General features: G+C 45.3%; 2 long non-coding RNA genes across 3 annotated transcripts in view; one reads left to right on the forward strand and one right to left on the reverse strand.

The window, feature by feature from the left end:
• The window catches only part of LOC108398792 (uncharacterized), a 129,108-nt gene that overhangs the window by 94,469 nt on the left and 16,014 nt on the right, over positions 1 to 18,625 (forward strand). The gene's annotated exons all lie outside the window — the stretch shown is intronic.
• Positions 934 to 15,865, reverse strand: LOC140847083 (uncharacterized). The gene is made up of 3 exons (XR_012126711.1): positions 15,721 to 15,865; positions 5,489 to 5,574; positions 934 to 3,999 (listed from the first exon to the last, which is right to left on the reverse strand). It is a non-coding gene; the product is annotated as an uncharacterized lncRNA (long non-coding RNA).

Here is an 18,625-nt window from a genome sequence, read left to right on the forward strand (position 1 = left end):
TTCGCTGAGCATTTCCTGGGTAAGCACTTTAGAAATGTGCCTGATCCTCCAGACTGGGGTATTCTTTTCTCTTCCTGGTGTCCATGCCGGCCTCATTTTCTGACATCACGTTTTCCTTAAAAATAGGCTATGAGAGCTATTTCTATCCCCTGTCAAGGGATCTATCCAGCCAGACTCCCACGGGATATAAGAATAAGTTTAAAACCTATCCTGAAGACTAAAGAAAAAGAAGGGTTGGCTTAGTCCCAGCCTCTGTTTTTAAACAAATCTTCTGTTGGGTCAAGTGAAATATTTAGGGCCCCTCCCTGGAAGAGGAATTATAATATAGTTCTTTTGGAATACCACCTGAAATTCCACCCCAGAGAAGAGACCAAATCGTATCACGACAGGATCATGGCAGCCTGGTGGCTGGAGGCAGCTTTGGAATCAGTCCCACTGAATTGTTTTGTGAATTTGGGCTAATCAGTGGACTTTTCTGAACCTCAATTTTTCCATCCATAAAATGGGTTTGATGGTAGTATCAACCTCACAGGGGTATTAAGAGGATCAAACAGGCTAACACACATAAAATGTTGAGTCTTATGCCTGCCGCACACTAATCACTCAGCTAATGGTGTCAACTTTGTCATTTTATTACCATGCCAACACCTAGTGGGAGCAGTGTGCCAATTTGCCACAAATCCTTCGGCCATTGCCTTATCACATACCACACTGACCCTCGTGCGCTCATCAACACATCTGGTTTTAGAAAAATGCGGTATCTCTTAGCCTCACTCCTTTACTGTTTATGGGGTTTTTCTCTGCCCAGGGAGAAGGGCAGCCCTGCCACTGAAGGGAGAGACAGATTAGAAGGGCCTCGCAGATGGAATGTAATCCCCCCTCTGTACTCGCTGGTAACTAGCCATGATTGTATTTCAAAGGTAACAGTTCGTCTCCACCACAGGGATTGGCGCGCACTCCACAAATAGGGCCTAATGCGATCCGACAAGCCTGATTTCTCTAGATATATATTAAAACAACATGCCCAGTGCTGATGGCTCCAAGGTCCCAACCTTTAACAAGGACGTATGACGTAAAGCAACCTGCCCAGGAGAGCAAGCAGGGCAGAAGGCCAGAGGGACAAGGTCATCGGCTAATGAAGTGGTCAGCATCGAGTTTCTGTCACTCAGCTGGTTAAGAGGAAACTGAGAGGGAAGGAAAAGAAAATGGGAACATTGAAGAAGCAAGGAGAAGGACCACATTTGAGCCAACACTCCGATGTCAGAAGGCAGGGTGGGGAAACACACTCCGTCTGGGCCTTCGTTGTGGCCTGGCTCAGTTTCTCCTGCTGAACACAGGCTAGTTGAAAGAGCGGTTGGAAGCAGCTAACCCCAGGTTAGAGCAAAAATGAGCAAGTATTCAACCAGCCCGGAATTTGGTTCAGATCAGCTCCAGACACACAGTAAGGAAAAGCTGTCAGGAGCATGGGGGTGCGGAAATGGGCTCCAGACCTTTTCTCTCTGCATTCTGGGCACACTACCCACTGAGCTTCAGCGTCATTATCTGGAAAACTGAAAAGGTACCTACCTCAAAGGGAGGTTGGGTAGAATTAGATGATAAAATTCAAGTAAAGGGCATAGTGCCATGCTTGGCCCAAAATAATGGCTCAAATGCCAGCAGTGATTAATTATTGTTACTCCATGGGCTCTAACAACCTTAGAAAGGGGTGGAGGAGGACATGTAAAAATGGGTGATAAGTTGTGTGCTGTGTAGCAAGGGGACAGCTCCACCAGTCTCGCAGTGATCATTTCCAATGCCTCCCATTGGGAGGGCACTTCAAGCTTTTGAACCACTCACCCAGTCAGTGAACATTTCCTGAAAAGTGCTCAATGCTGAGCCCTCTGCTAGGTCCTGGGATGGCGCTGTATTGCATCAGTCATTCTTGACTTCATTCTTCACAGCCTTGCTGGGGAGGCAGAAACCTTGACACTGACAGCATAGGTGATAGTATACTTCCAGATAAGGCATGGGGTGGGGACAACCAGCTCTTTTCATGAGAAGGTCATAGAGAGGTCAAATCTGTTACATCACAGGATCCTCCAAATGCTGCCTCAGGGCAGGTAAGGCTGACATCACTCTCCCCATGCATTTTATGTCTAAAAGGTTGAGACCCTGTCAAATTACCGCCCTTACCTTTGTTTGCAGCAGTCCCTAGTAGGACTGCGACCATTATCCCAGTCGCCAGCTGCCAGGAGGGAGCCTCCTTGGCAGCATCAGCATGAATCGTGCCCACTGATGGCCGTCGAGGTCCAAAAACATTTCTCATAATTGGCAGTATGATCTTAGCCAGGTTATAATCCAACTCCTGAAATATCCCAACACACAAAGATGCAGAAGGTTTCAGTTCCATTGCCTGAGTTATTAAATAGGTCTTTTCAAGCCTTTTCCCTTTCATTTCTAAAAGTGAAGCACTTGGAGCTGGGAGAAGAAGCCCTGAATGGAGAGATGAGGACCAGCACACCTGTCTAGGCAGCGCACACTTACCGATGTGTCCCAACGAAACAAGCATCCCTCAGGTCCCCAGACTGGGAAACCTCATGTTCCCTGCTCACCTCCGCCTTATGGAAATGATAGAAGGGTGAACCGAAGGCATTGATCTGGGAAAGCATTTTGAGGTTATATGGGAGCATAAAGTTCCAGTGGAAACAATTATCAAATTAGGTTGTAGCAGCCTGGGAATGGAGCCTTGAAGCATCCCCAAGGCAACCACCCCGCTTCCCATCAGGACCCAGACAAAACTTCTTTCTCAGGATTCAGTTCCTTGGGAATTTTCTGGGCTTGGAGACCCCAGTGAAGCAGCACAAATATTCATATACTGTTAACCAAGACTGCTCTCCTTTTTTCTTTCAAAATGCGGACCTAGCTTTAAGCCTTTTTTTTTTCTCTGATTATAGAGATAATATATAATCTCTTTTTAAAAACACAAGCTGTTTGTCAAAGCATTAAGAAAATTTTGAGTACTGGAAGTCCACCACCGAGCAGCAAACGCTGTTAACCTGCGCTACATCCTACCACATGTGTCTCCTGCGTGGATACGTATGTGTCTTGTGTCAGTGGTATTGTATTATATAGGCCGTCCAAAACAATACAGCGTGTCAGTGAATCATAGGTTCACATGGTCCTTTTCAATGACTGCGCTGCCTTCCGGCGTTGGATGTGCCATCACTCATTCCACCAACCCCCTGGGGATGGGCAGCAGCATTGTAAACGATAGTCATATGAACACCCTTGTGCTTGGTGAATCTATCCAATTGTCTCCTTAGGAGAACTTACCACAAGGTGTAATTGTTGGGGAAGCTGTCCTGCAAAAATGGGGGCTATAGCGAAATAAGGGCAACCGAAGGTGAATGTTCATACCCCCAAGATGAAGCATCATTCCAGGTGGTTCTAGAACCACATGCTTGGGAGTGTTTGCTGGGGTCCTTGGCGTGTTGGTTTACTTCCTTACCTCCTGTGCTCCTTGCTGTCGCCCCTGGGTCTGTCCCACATCACACAGCACTCCACATCCCCTGACCACTCTGACCCTCAGCCGCGAATTCCATCTTCCCTTTCCTGGGCTTTCTTCCCGGTTGCCTTTCTCCCTACGGGGCCCAAAGGTTGGTTAAATCCTTTGGGTAACAGTCGACACTGAGGCCAGCCAAGCAGGGAGTTGAGGTGGGTGATTACACTGCCATGTTTTAATTTGCCTTTGGACAAATTCTCATAAGCTTTCCCGAGGAAATCTCCCATTAGATGTAGTCATTTCATTTAAGAAGGTTCAGGAGAGGAAGATGACAGAGAGAAGAATACAGATGTGTAAATGCTGAGAGGGACTCAAAAGCACTCTGAGGATTTGGTATACGGTGAAGTGCAGTGTCTGCTTCTACTGCTTGTATCCGTGGACTTCAGAAGTTTCCAAGAAATCATTCAAATACAGGGATTTTTCTCAGATGACCAGCAGGTTTCATTATTTTCTTTTGCCTGTAAAATCATAACAAGGTCAACTAGAGAACTGGCTACCCCTTGTACACACCCCAAGTCCAGCAAACATAAAAGGAAAAAAATTTGAGTAGCCTTGTAGGAAAGCAAAACAAAGAAAATAATAGTAAGGCTGCTGTCAGAGAGGTGTTTCCTTTCGTCACATTGCCACAAGATATCTTTTTAAATTTCATGCTTAACTCTGGTTCCCTTCAGATTTTGTGGACATCCTAATTTGGTGTTTGTAAAATTCAACATTTATTATTGTTTCAGGACCACAGTTTTTAATTTAATTATAATTTAAAGTTGCCTAATATATCCAGAGGTCACTAGTTATCTAAAAGAAATCAATAAAAACAACTTGCCATTTTTAAAAGCAGCATGTTTATTTGAAAGTCCCACAAACCACTCAACTGAGACATCATAAAGCCTTCAAAATAAACTAAAATGGAAACAAAATAAAACGTCTGGCCTTAATCTCCTTAGAAGGCAAGCAGGAGATGGTTGCAGCTAGCTGAAGGCTGCCATGAGAACTCTCAGAATAACTGTATTACTGAGTCTGGGAACCCTAATGTATGTTTTGACACCCACACTCCATATTGCAATCCATGTAGTCCTCCTCCCAGGTTTATAATCCTTGACCCTTGGTGTGAAGTTTTAGTCAATGAGAGGTCAGGCTAGCAATGAATTTGGTACAGAAAAAGAAAATGACATGCTAGAGGCTTGGAAATGCCCGCCCACTACTTCATCCAGTTGGCTTTGGATGGCTTTCTCCAGTGTAGGTGTCAATAAGGCAGATTCAGCTCTCATTAACTTCGCTATATTAAACATAAAAATGCTGAAATATCAAAATCTAGTGATTTTACATTTGGAAGGCTAAAGAAATTTCAAAACAGTTCCATAATATTCCTACATGTTAGTTTCCATAACAGAAAACAGTAAAATCTTTTTCAAACCATTTACTGCTAGCATTTTCCATGTAATCAGATATGTTATGGTTTGTTAAGCAGCAGAATTATCTAGTGGACAGGAGGTTTATGCTGCTCCAAGACCTTCTAGCTACACAAGTATGCAAATCGGTGAACATTATAGGATCCATTGAACAAGCATAGTCACAACTTTCAGAGGGAAGCATCTATTGCCTCCACCCACCAAATGGTCTTGGGTAGTTCAGAATAACTCTCTTTGGGAGGCAAAGAGCTGGACTGTCAAATTTGGGCCACTCAAAGTTCTGAGAACAAGTCGGAGACTGGTATCCTCAGAGTGGCAAATAACAGGCTTCCAGAAATCTCCTTCCTTATTGTGAAAGAAACAAGAATGAGAAGAGAAAAAAAGAAAGAAGAGGAGAGGAAAGGAGAAGAAGTAAAGGGAAGAGGTTGATCACCTGGATGGCACACTCAAATGGCTACAATGACTGAGGAAAAAAATATGAGTAAGTGAAGTAGGCCTAGTATAAGGCAATAAGGAGAGGTGAGGACTGTGGAATACATACCCAGCCTAAAGGTCATCTGCTGTTCAAATCCAGCTGATGGTTCCCAGGCCCATTGTAACCAGACCTTCTAATTTTTTCAAGAGAAGCTGGAAATAGAGATTTTAAAAAAAATTATAGTTGACATACAATATTATGTTAGTCTCAGGTGTACAACAAAGTGATCTGACAACTATATACATTACGAAATGTTCAGCACAGTAAGTGTAGTTACCATCTGTCACCATACAAAGTTATTACAATATTATTGACTATATTCCCTATGCTGTACTGTTCATCCCCATGACTTACTTTAAAATTGGAAGTTTATCCCCTTCACCTATTTTGCTTATTCCCTTACACACCCTTCCCTATGGCAACTAGCAGTTTGTTTTCTGTATTTTTGAGTCCATTTCTGGTTGGTTGGTTGGTTTGTTCATTTGTTTTATGTTTTTTTTAGATTTCACATGTACGTGAATTTTCTTTCTGTCTCACTTATTTCACTTGGCATAATATCCTGTAGGTCCATCCATATTGTCATGAATGGCGAGATTTTATTCTTTTTTACAGCTGCGTAATGTTCTGTTGTGTGTGTATATATACACACAGAGCATCTTCTTTATCCATTCATCTGTTGATAGGCACTTGGGTTGCTTCCATATCTTGGCTACTGTAAATAATGTTTCAATAAACATAGGGGTACATATACCTTCTCAAATTAGTGGGTTTTTTAAAATTTGGGTTCATATCCAGATGGAAATAGAGATTTTTTTTTACTAGAAATGCCTCAAATTTTGAATATTGGCAATAAATTTTATTCAAACACCCATACATTTTGAACCAAATAAAATACTCCTACATACCACATTCAACTCATGGGCCATAAGTCTGTAAATTGTATGAGACAGAAGTAAGCAGATGGAGAAGATGGAGACCGAAAATAGCAACAGGTTTTGAGGCATGGAAGAGATCATTTATATTAAAGAGTTATTTCATTCTCTGTCTCAGATAAGGGAGAGTCTTATCAAGTCTTGTTACTAATTCCCATCAAGAAAGGAAAATATATACTTTTTCTTCTCCCATGCTATTCAATGCCTTCAAACCTAAAATAACCTTTAATCTGCTACATCCTTTCTTTCTAATTTTCTCTGTAAGTATTGGGCTAGTAAATGATCCTTGGATATACTGCATTAGGCAAATGCTTATGATCACTTAGCTTTTGTCAATGGAGATAGATTGATACATAGAAAATATTTGTAGAAGGTAGAAAGCTGATCTGAACCTATCTGTGAGATTTCTTGGATAAATTATAATATAGTTTGTTGGTTATTTAAGGATATTATCCTTACAGAATTCCTGGCATTTCACCTTTAAAATATCTATATTCAGGGTCAGTTTTTACTGTGTGACGCTGCAGTATTACTAGCTTACAGTCAAGATGTATTTTCGCACATAGATAGGCTGTATCTCTTCCCCATTTTATCTTTATTCTGAGCCTGGGGCTGAAGGAGCAGCTCCTCCCTGGCTTGAAAACAATTCTGTGCTAGAAAGGAGAAGAGAAACTGCATGATGGCTTTTAAAACTTTGGCTCAGAGGAATACACATCCCTTCCTCTCATATTTTTTCGGTGGCCAAAGCAAATCACATGGCCAAGCCTGACGCTGAAGTGGTAGGACAATTATTACCCTCTGACAGGGAAGGACAATATTTAGGAACAATAAAACAATATCCCACAGAGGGCACTGCCTTGGGGGCTTTGAAAGGGAAAAAGCATGGGGAAGCCCCCCAACAGCTGCTTTTGGAGAATCAAAGCTAGCCCTCAGGTTCCATTCTGACCTTGCTGGGACCGTTGAGGTCATTTGATGGGTGAGTGGTTAAAACATGGTATCTGGAGTCAGACTTCCTGGTTCAAATCCTGGTGTTCACGTTTCCTGGCTGTAAGACCTTGGATACGTTACTGACCCCTTTGTGTCTCCATTTCCTCACATAAACGTACCTACCTCCTAAGGCTGTTGAGAGAATTCAAGGAATAAAATATATTCAGAGACTGGGTGAGAGGCAGACAGGAAAGAGAGAGAAAGTATACTTAGAACAATAAGTACTGACTCTTACTACAGTGATGATGACTGGAAGGCCATTGGCTCAAATGCCTCGCGGATACCTTCTCAGTAAGGGCTGACACCTCTGTTACAGGTAGATCACTCCAGGTCATTTTGACTTCAAGAATCCCATATTAAAATGCAAGCATTTCTAGAAGGACTAACCCCTTAAGTCTTCATCACCTAATACCTTGTTGAGGAAAACTTTGAGAGCAGGTGCCAGCAGGGTGGGATATAGAAGAGGGTCCAGTAGACAGTGAAACAGAGAAAGCAAAAGTTGGGGAACAAGGACCCCCAAAATAAATGTTCTACACCTGATGGTTTTACCAAGAGCTATTCGGACCAGACCAGTAACTCTCATCCTAGGCCGCACGTTAGACTCCCAGGAGGTGCCCAGACCACACCCTAGACCAGTGGCCTCAGAAGCTCTGTGGATGGGCTGCAGAACTCTGAGCATCTTAAAGCCCCCCAAGTTCTTCTTATGTAAAACCAAGATTGGTCAACACTGGAATGGTCTACTCTCCGCTCAAAGCACCTGATTGGTCCAAATCTTGCTCCGCCATGAATCTGCAGTAACCCCACTTTTCCGGCACAGTCAAGGTGGACTGAGTGGGAGAGGAGCCCATGCTGACAAACAAGAGGAAGAGATACAGCCAACATCGAGCATTTGTCTTTCCTCTCTTCCTGATTGATCACTTTATTCAATAATAAAACTTTTAAAAGGTTGAACCTGAACTGAGGCTGTGACTGTGACACAATTAATCACACTCTTGAAGAATCATGTTACATTATGTGCTTTAAGCATTGATCCACTTCACTAAAACTTGGCCTGAAATACAACCTAGACACAAGAAACTGGTTCTATAAGAAATGGCCAGGATGCTGTCGATTGCTTTGCATCTCGAATGTGATATGTAGACCTGCAGCTGACCAGGCTGTTAAGCAAGACAAATCTAGCACATTAGAGGGGATGTCACCAGTCCCCACGTTGCCCCAACTTGCTAAGAGTGGAAGTACAGAGAAGAGAGGGCTGATTCTGGCGTGTACATCAAACCTGCTATCATTGTTCCTAGGTCACAATAATGGTGCTCAGCCACAAGGCTCCCGGTCTCCCCACCTCTTCTTGAATTGATCACAGCCAACATCAGCATCCCTGGCACGATAAACAATCCCCCATGGAGGCACATTTTTGGGGTCCTCTCTAAATCTAAGCATTATAGGACCAAATCTATGTCCCTTTTTAACTCCCAAGTAGGCGTCAAGTCTATAACCGCATCTAGCATCTCTGTGCAGTGCTTTCCAGACAACCAAACACTTGAAAGTCTCCAGCCTCATGGGAGCCTCACACTAGCCGAAAGAAGAAGGGAGGTGAGCCAGGATTCATGATCCCCATTCGATGGAAGAGAAAACCTGCAGAGGAAGCGATGTCAGTTTGCCAAGGCCTTGGAACTCACGGTAGAACTTCAGGCAACTTCCAGGCAGCACAGGTCACCACAAAGGAAATCAGATCTTGAGCTGGCCCCAGGCAAAATCACATTATAGGCCAAGCTCCTGGGATGCCTGTCTCCATCCCTCCCCCAGCCTTCCCCTTCCCCTGGCCCTTGTCCTCCTGTGCACCAGCCTACACCTGCACTAGCTTCTTCAGGTCCAGAAGTCTCTAGCTGTGCTCCCCCCTTGAAACCACCCTGGTCTCAGCTGGCCCAGTGGGAAGGCAGATGTGTCCTCAAAGCCCACTTTGCCGTTGAGACCTCGCTGGGTAAACTTGGGCACGTACATTATGCTTTTGAGTTTCCTCCTCTATAGATTGAATTATGAGTAGTACCTACTTCTTACAGCTTTTGGAAGATTGTGTGAGTCATCCACATAAAGTACTCTGGATCATGTCTGGCGTGTGTTAGGCACTCAGAAAGAATAGCTGTTTCAAGAGTCATTTACATTTACTTATTAATTATATGCAATAGGTTAGCACTTTCCAAGGCCTACTACATAGCCCCATGTGTTGCACTGTTCTCAGTACTTTTCATGTATTTATCCTTTGACTTCTCAAGACAGCCTGGAAGCAGATATTATTATTACCCCACCTTACAGCGGAAGAAACTGAGACACAGAGAGTTTAAACAGAGCCATCAGGGATAGAAACTGGACTTTACTAACCACTGCAGAGCCACCGCTCCTCGTCAGCACGAGTCTGGGGAGCAGGGGAGGAGTAACAGATGCTTAACATTGCTTCTTGCCGTTTGCATTTTTAAATATGACTATCCTTGAATAAAATAAATAGCTTAAGCATATGGTATTGGCATGGAAAGGGATCAATCTATGACAGTGACAGCCATTACAGCAAGGAGGACAGATAGTAAGTAGGCAAGAGAGCTTTCTAGGTGCTGCTAAAATGATACCATGAGTGTATTTTGTACACTGACGGAAGGATCAGGAGAAAATGTTAACAGTGGTAGTTTTGGCAGAACAGCACCGAGCTCAGGTGAGGACAGCAGGGTTTTCATTTTCAAGTGTATCCCTTCTTCGTATTTTGAATTTTCAAACCCGGCTCCACAAATTGGTGGTGTCTTATACCAGCAGGATTTATCAGAACAACACAACTATTGCTTCATTTTGTTATGCATTGTGTTATCTTCTTCCCTATACATGTCACATTAAAATATTAACAAATGCAGTGTTTAAAAATCATCCCATAAAACCAACCACTTGCCGCACTCCATGTCGCAGCCTGGAGGTGCTTAGCGCCTCTGCCCAGAGAAGAGCCGGAGGAGATGGAAGGGTCGCAGAGCCCAGCAAGACGGGGTATAATTAAGTGCCCGGGAACGCAGAGCCATCTCTTGAGACCTTAAGAGTACAGCTCTCTTCCCAAACATGGCATTTTCCCTGATGTTTTTTTTTCTCCACCAGAAATTTTCCACTTTAATTATGTGGGTTAGGTTAGAGGAGTTCACCTTTGGAACTTTAAATGCGCAAACAGCTAATCCCTTCCATAAGACCCATTTCTGGGGAAGCCGAAAGATAAATGTTTACAGCCTGTGCTGGAAGCACAGAACCCAGTGAAATTCGGAATGATTTAAGCGTTACGTGCCCATGCCCGAAGAAACTATTTAGAGAGGGCACTAGCCTCTGTGGCCTGGAACCCTGGCCTCCGTTCTCACAGAATCGCAGGCAATGGTCATAGGTTAGATTTTCCCCCCCTTTTCCTGGTTTTGCCATCAACAGGAGGAGGATGGTAATTAAAACCATACTTAAAACATTCAGTCTCCTACCTAAAGGGATGAAGTTTATTAAAGTTGCTAAGTGTCCAGTACAAAACCCAAAATGGCATGGGTGCACTTCCCTCAGCATATACCCTAAATATTGGTTGAGAGGAGACTGCGTGGAAATGTACACACACACACACACACACACACTCATCAATACATTGATACATCAATAAACGGAATGCATTTGTCAAGTAGCTAGAAGTCAACAAGCAGAGACAAGGATGACCCCCTAGTTAAGGGACTTAGAGGAACCGCTACTCAGCAAATTATGAAACGGTTTCATAAGGGCACAGAGAAAACCAGGACCAACCCCAGACACCATTTTACCACCTCTCTGATGCCCAGTTTCCTCATCAGCCAAATGGGAACAGTCATACCCGCTTTGGAAGGCTGTGGGGAAGGCATAAGGAGATACCTGGCATGATACCCCGAACACAGGTAAGATCCCCTATGAGGGATGAGCTCTCCCTCTGCCCCAGGGGCTGGGTGGAACCTACAGGTCAGCCCAGGTGAATTCTAGCCACGGTCAAGGAGAGGTCAGTCACCATCCTCTCCCTCACACCCAAGGGCAGGAGGAAAGGGCAGCGTGGGGTAGAGGCTGAAAGCTCTGTGCTGGGCACCAGCACCAGCTTTGAACATGGGACAACTCATGTCAGCATCCTGCAGGCTGTTACAAAGAATGAATGGGAACCTGAATGACCCGTGCTCAGCACACAGCACGTTCTCAACTGCTCTGGGCTGCTCCAGCCTCCAGGGGCTCCTCTCACACCTGCACGGCTGCCCAGATGCCCCACTGGCTGGACATGAGGTTGAAGGCACTTTTCAGGAGGACACAGGCCCACCGAGAAAGCCCAGCACCACGACAGAGCTGCTGCAGCTCCACCCATCCTGCCCACTGGTTGGCCTGGCATCTCCTCTGTCCAGAGCTTCCTAAGGACTGGGCCCTGTAGGCAGCCCAGGGATATCCTGAAAAGCTGCATGGACAATCTGTGATTTCCTTATGTGTTTGTTTTCAAAGTGCCAGGAGGAATTCCTTTCGGAATTCTTGGAGCAGAGCACACTCCCTGGTGCATAATAGCTGTTCAGTAAATTCTTGTGAATGAGTCATAGTTAGTGTAACAAATTACTGAGCTGCTGTTCTGTGCAAGGCATGGTACTCCAAGAAAATCTTTACTGCATGATTTCATGTTAACTCCACATGTAGGTGGGAGGCACTAGAGCTTAATAGAAAAGAGAGCAGGCTTTGGACTTAAAATTTCAACAAGACTCACTTATGAAAGATTCATTTATGCTTGGTGACAAACGAGCCCGAAAGTCCAGTGGTATGACACAACAGAAATTTATTGCCCACTCACACAAAATTCCGTGCAGTTCTGGATAACCATCCACATGTTAGCTTAACATTCCAGACGGTGTTGCTCTTATCCAGGTCAACACGAGCCCCTGTGAGCACTGTGGCAGGCAAAAAGTCAGAAAAGTTGTACATTAGCAAAAAAATGCTTCTACCCAAAAGGGACTCGTGTCTCTTCTACTCCCATTTCATTGGCCCAAACAAGTTACATAGTCACACCTAAATCAAGAAAGAGAAGGGCAGGGAAAACCATTTCTCAGTGAACAGTGTAGCCCAAAGCCAGTCCCTTAACTACTCTCTATGGTGCTCTTCTCTCCCTCTCAGGGCCAGGGCCAGCCCTTGTCAGCTTTCCCTTACTGCGGCTGTTAGTTTCAACACCCCTTGCTTAAGTTCAGCACAAAGCATAAGGGTTTTAAATGAACTTTCTAATCAGCGGCTATTTCACAAATTCCAGCCTGACTCTTGTCCCATTGCTGCCGGTCAGCGGCACCCGTGGTCAGTGGCTGTCCTCCAGTGCACCCAGTCGCTCAGCCAAGAGCAGGGCCCCCCACCCCTCCATCCGGAGGCCTTTACTCTCTCTCCATCCATCACCAGGGCCCTGCAGACTTGCCTCTCGATGCCCAGCTCTCACTTGATGTCTCAGTTCCGGAACAGAGATGCTTCAGCTGCTACCTGGGAAAGCTCTGGCCCCAAAAATATTTAGTTAGCAGCCATTCAGTTAAGTGGAATTGACTTTTTATCGGCTTTCCTCTGTACAGCTGCCACCAGCGAAGTCTGTTTCCTGCTTCCCTCTTCTGTGCCTGTCAGTTCACTCCACATTCCTATCGGCAGCCGTTAGCTCTAATCAATATTAACCGCTGTGTAACAGCCCACGCACGGCTGCTCCGGTTTGCATCGATCAGACCCTTCTTCCAACAGGTAGTCAGCTATTTGAGGCAATGACTTGAGATAAACACCTACTTTTACTTCAGGCTAATTCGTTTCAGGTGGATTTCAAGGAGGCTCTGCACCCCGTCTCTGTTAGACAGGCTGAAATCATAGAGTCAAGATCAACTCCTCACGTGCTCAAGATCCTAGGAGGCCTTTCTTCCTCTCCCCTTTTTTCCCCTTCCCTTGTATGTTGTAAGTGCCACTTATAAGCAAGATAGCAAGACTTGGGACATTGAAAATGCCACTTCAGAAAATGTGTCACCCGGCTGTCCCTCTTTCCTTTTAACGAGATGCACCCGGGACTGCAGGCAAGCACTGCCGGGGAGGCAGCACTGTCCCTGGGCAGCCGAGCATCCTTCCAGTTCCCCCGGAACTAATCTCACAACACCCTGCAACCCTGGTCCTCCTACAACGTCAGGGGACCGTCCTTGAATCCACCCCCATCCTCTCCAGGCTTTGTCAGGAGCTGATATTACAAAACCAGTTGTTATTTTGCAATTGATTTGAGGGTTGGTACAACTTCATGGCATTTGTGTGATAACCAGAAAACACTCAAGACTAGATGATATACACTTTTTTCCCAATATGTACATTAAGTGCAGCTGAACGGGACATCCAATACCATCAATGCTCTGTCATCTGGGTCCCAAACCTCCTGCCTTGTTTCTCTTTCTCTAGCCTCCCCTGACACACCCAGCTCATCAGACCTCAGGTCCTGTTGAGCCTTCCCTTGCAGTGTGATTCTGATGTCCCCGCCCTCCATCCTGGTTGCTATCATCCTAGTCAAGCCCTCATCTGCTGGTGCTTGGACCATTGCAGTATCTTCTACCTGGTTGTCTGGTTTCCCGTTGCTCCCTGCTTTGTTAGTTTTCCCTTGCACACAGATCAATCTTCCTGGCACTCTGCTGCGATTGCCTCTCTCTTCTTGGAAATACTCAGTGGCTCCTAGAATGGAAACCAAATTCCTCAGCCTATCACCCTGGCCTTCAGAGATCTGATCCTTACCTCTCTCTCCGGACTGTCTCTGCTGCCCTCCAGCAGAAACCCCACACTCTGCTCCGTCTGGAGGGCTCCCTAGTTCTTCTGCAAGAGTTTTCTAGGTCTGTGCCTAAAGAGTGAATGTCAAGCCCCCCACCACCTTTGAAACTGGTTCAAATCCTGGCTCCACCACTTATAAAGTTGTGTGACCTCAGTTGAGTTATCTCACTTACCTCCCCTCAATTTCTCGTCTGTAAAATAGGGCTGATAAATACTTCCTACCCCCATAAGATGGTTATGAGGATTAAATAAATTAGTGTACATAAGGCCTTCAGAAAGTTACGTGCACATTTTAAGTTCCAAGTAAACATTTCCTTTTTATCACTATTGTTATTATTTTCCCCACTTCTCCAAACAACAACACAGACATACCTTCTCCACATTACTCTAGCAAAAAATACTCATTTCCTTTCCTGACACCCGCAGCCCTTGGTTTATACTAATAATTTTACAGTGAATACTGGCTGTTAAGTACATACTTAGTGCTTTTATGTGCACTATTGCTTTTAAATTCTTGGACCAGATATCTTCCATTTGCCCCACATCCACTCTCCCTCCTTCCTTACCCTGCTTCTGCCACAGGAGGCAGGTTGATCTGTATGTCCAATGGCTTCTGGCTGGATTTGGCCAAAAGGACCATGAAATGAGCTGGAGGAAGAAGTGAAGGCTGGAGCTGGGAGCTCCTTCCCAACTGTGTCACCGCAGAAAAACTTCATCCCTCAACCTAAGGTCATGACTCCTGCCAGGTGGCCCTCTGTCCCCAGCTCCCAGTCACCATGCCCCCTTCCTTGCCCTTCACACCCAGAGTGGTAGCATGGCCTCAGGGCACTGCACTCTCCCTTGGGGATCCCTGAACCCTGACCACACCATTGTAAAGACATTTGTCCCTACATGAATGTCCCCCAAATTATCCTAATTCCCATATGCCGCTCTGACTGACACCGATCTCACTACAACCGTACAATGTAGACACGGTCATTGTTACAAGGGATGCCCGAGATCACACCAAGCAAGTGATGGAAACACATCTGCCTGGCTCCAGAGCCCATGCTCTGAGTCACTCTGAATCACGCTCTGAATCAGTCAGTTACCGTATGGGGTAAGGTGGCTCTTTCTCTATGGATTGCCACACCTCTTAGTCAAAATATATTTTCTTTTGCCACAGAAAAAACACCCCCAAAAGTTAGAGGCTTCAAATCACAGTCACTCACTAGCCTTGCCATACTGGGGGTCGGCCACTTGAACTGGGCTCAGCTGGGCAGCTCTTCTACTGGATTCACCAAGATTCGCTCAAATGGCTGCTCTCCACTGGAGGATTTTCTGAGGGCTGGTCGTCCCTGATGGTGTCTCACTCATGTCTGGCAGCTAGTCAGGAGCTACAGAGGGTGACCAGGCCCCATGTCTCCAGTATCTAGCTAGCTTGCCTAGACTTCTTCACACAGGGGCTGGGTTCCAGAAAGAGCAAAAGAAAGCAAGCCCCAGTGTTCAAGCACTTTTCAAGCCTCTGCTTGCATCAGGTTGTCTAACGTCCCATGAACATAACCCAGATTCAAGAGCTGGAAAAATGCACTTCACCTCTTTGGTGGGAAGAGCTGTGAAATACTTCGGCAATTTTTTTTTCAGTCTGCCACACAGGACACTCCTTTCTGGAAAGATCTATGCCTTGACAACTTCATATCCTGTATCCTCATAACCAAAGTCAGAAAAACAAAATGGGTAGGTCCTGTGTTTTAGGGGGTGGAGAGTAGCCGCTTTATAGCTCGGTGAACATCTGACACTCTTCCTGCCCGTTACCACCAGACTGAAAATAATGCTGAAAGGGAAGTCTCTTAAAACTTAGCATGAGGGAGTGGAATTTTTTTTAATTAGGCTTCAGCAGAATTTTTAAAAGGATCTTTCTTTTCTTCAGTTGCCTCTCCCTTGTTATAAATTTTAACTCCGCCCAGTGGCATACCACAGCCAGCCCAGCTTCTCCTCCCCAGTCTTCACGCCACAGTTTGCTTTGCAGCAATGCTCAGCTCACATTGCCACAAAAAGCAGAGGGAGAAGTCTTGTTTCCTGCTCTCCACACTTCCTCTTTCCTTTCCTCCAGTCCTCCTAGAGCTCATCCTGGTCTGCTTACTCCTTCTCTACACCCGTCTGGTGCCCTCCCAAGAGCAGCGTTCTAGGAAGAGCTGGAAGGTTTGCCTATAGGGCTGCCCAGTACAGCCCCCCAGGTTGGGCACTGCACACAGTGGCCAAGAGACTTAGGCCGGAAGACTTGGCCTCTGGGAAACCCTAATACAGAATATTAACCTAAAAAGTACTTTTGTATGAAATTACACTTAAAAATATCTGTGAGATTATGAACCTGGTGCAGTTAGCCATTCATTAATTTATTTCACAAGTGTTCATTGAGTACCAACCCTGTGCCAGGCACTATGCAGGCCCTGGAAATATAAAACATGGTCCCTGCCCTTGACAAACTTGTGGTCTTCAGGCAGGCAGGAGGGAGACAGATACAGAAAGAGAGCATATCAGTTAATGAGGTAAGTGCTATGCCAGAGGGTGTCATGAGAAGACAAGAGGTGACTGAACCTAGCCTGGGTGACTGGCAAGGCTTCCTCCAGATGGTATCTGATATGGTCCAATCCAGCACTGTCCAGTGGAAATACACTGCAAGCTATATATGTAATTGTAATTGTTCCAGTCGCCATATAAAAAAAAAACAGGAGAAAATGATCCTAATAGCATATTTCAATCAGCCCAGTATATCCAAGATACTGCCATTTCACTACCCAATCAGTACACAAATTATTAATGAGATGGTTCACATTCTTCTTATTGTACTAAGTCTTTGAATCCTGTGTGTATTTTATATGCACAGCACATCTCAATTTGAGCACCAACTTCTCAATACTTAAAAAATAAAAAATGCACTTCCACTAGCCACATTTTAAGAGCTCCATAACTGTGTGTGACTAGTGGCTACCATATTGGAGAACACAGGTCTGAAAGGATAAATAGATGGGAAGCAGAGAAAGTAGAGAAGAGAGAGCATTCTTGGCAGGAAAAAGGGAAAAACACTGCAAGCAAAGGCACATAAAATAGTATGGGATTTGGAACTCTGCAGTTAAATATTACTGTGACATGATGGACAAGCCTAGTGATGGGCAGTGAGCCACAGGTGGAGGGCTGGGCAAGAGACAGTCAGGATGAGCCTTGCGCACTCCCGAAGGATTGAGAGTAGTATATTTCGTAAGCACATACTTACCATGGGGAAAATTGAGCAGAGAGAGGTGTCTCAGGTGTAGGCCTTGGCTGGGGCCACTAAACACTAAGGTGAGGGCATCCACCCTCCTGGTAGGCTAGGACAGAGCCCACATGTGAGATGACTCGGCTTGGCAAACAAAGTATAAAATGGAAGAAGTATGTATTTTCTATGACTAACAGAAATCAACTCAAATAGTTTTCAATAAAGGGGCTCACTGGCTCACAGGGGACAGTTCAGAGGTAAAGCAGGCCATGTGGCGGGTTGGTTCAAGTGCTCGAGAGCATCATAACGGTCCCAGAGGCCTTCTCCCTCGCTGCTCCGTCATCTGCAATGTTGACCTCATCCTAAGGCCTGCTCGTCTTGCAATCATAGGATGACTGTCAGCTGAGTTCAGAGCCCCATGTTTCCTCACTCATGCTCAGTGGTACCATCATTCCAAGTAAGATTCTTTGGGATGTACTGATGGGACCATTCCAGGAAACAGTGCCCACTCTTGGGTACTGACTGGCTCAAATCGTTCAGAACTCACAGCTGGAATAGCTCACATCTAGGCTGCACAGGGGTGTAGTTAGCTGAAAGGAAATCTGGATGCTGTTAAGATAAGAAAGTAGAACATGGGTGTTGGGTAGCAGCCCATAAATATGACTACAGTCCAGCCCTTTGGCCAGTCAACGTCCACTCATGCCCATCTTCCACCGAAGCAGCTTCCCAAGTGTCCACAGAAGTTCATGCAACTCAAATGGGAAGCTCTCAAAGGCTCATATAACTACATTGTGTGAAATCCCTCTCCTTGAAATCCAGAGGTAACCCCATGTGGTTTAGTAACCTGTGGCTAAATGACAGGTTTTCTACCCCCATTACACCCAATACAGTGGATAAAGAACAGGATGTGTACAATAAAACTCTGGGAAAATTGGGAGAAGAACATATCATATCCTGTGGAACAGAAATAATTAAGACTTCTAGCAGTAGAAAGAATCGTTGGTATCCAGTATCGACCAAGGAGGATGACCTTTGCCCGCTGGTCCTCCATGAGCCGTTTGAAAGAGGCCCTGGGAGGATGCGCCTCCTGAGGCCCAGGCTGCCTCGGCAGGCAGTTCCCGGCTGTTTGGAGCAAGTTCAGGAGCCAGGGGCTGTCCTGACATCTGCCCTAAGATCTGAGCACTCACAGACCATGATCACCCTTTCACGGAGTTTCTGTGGCAAAACACATCCCGCAAGAAGTTG

Source organism: Manis javanica, chromosome 17 (assembly GCF_040802235.1).
Source record: "Manis javanica isolate MJ-LG chromosome 17, MJ_LKY, whole genome shotgun sequence".
Classification (NCBI taxonomy): domain Eukaryota; kingdom Metazoa; phylum Chordata; class Mammalia; order Pholidota; family Manidae; genus Manis; species Manis javanica.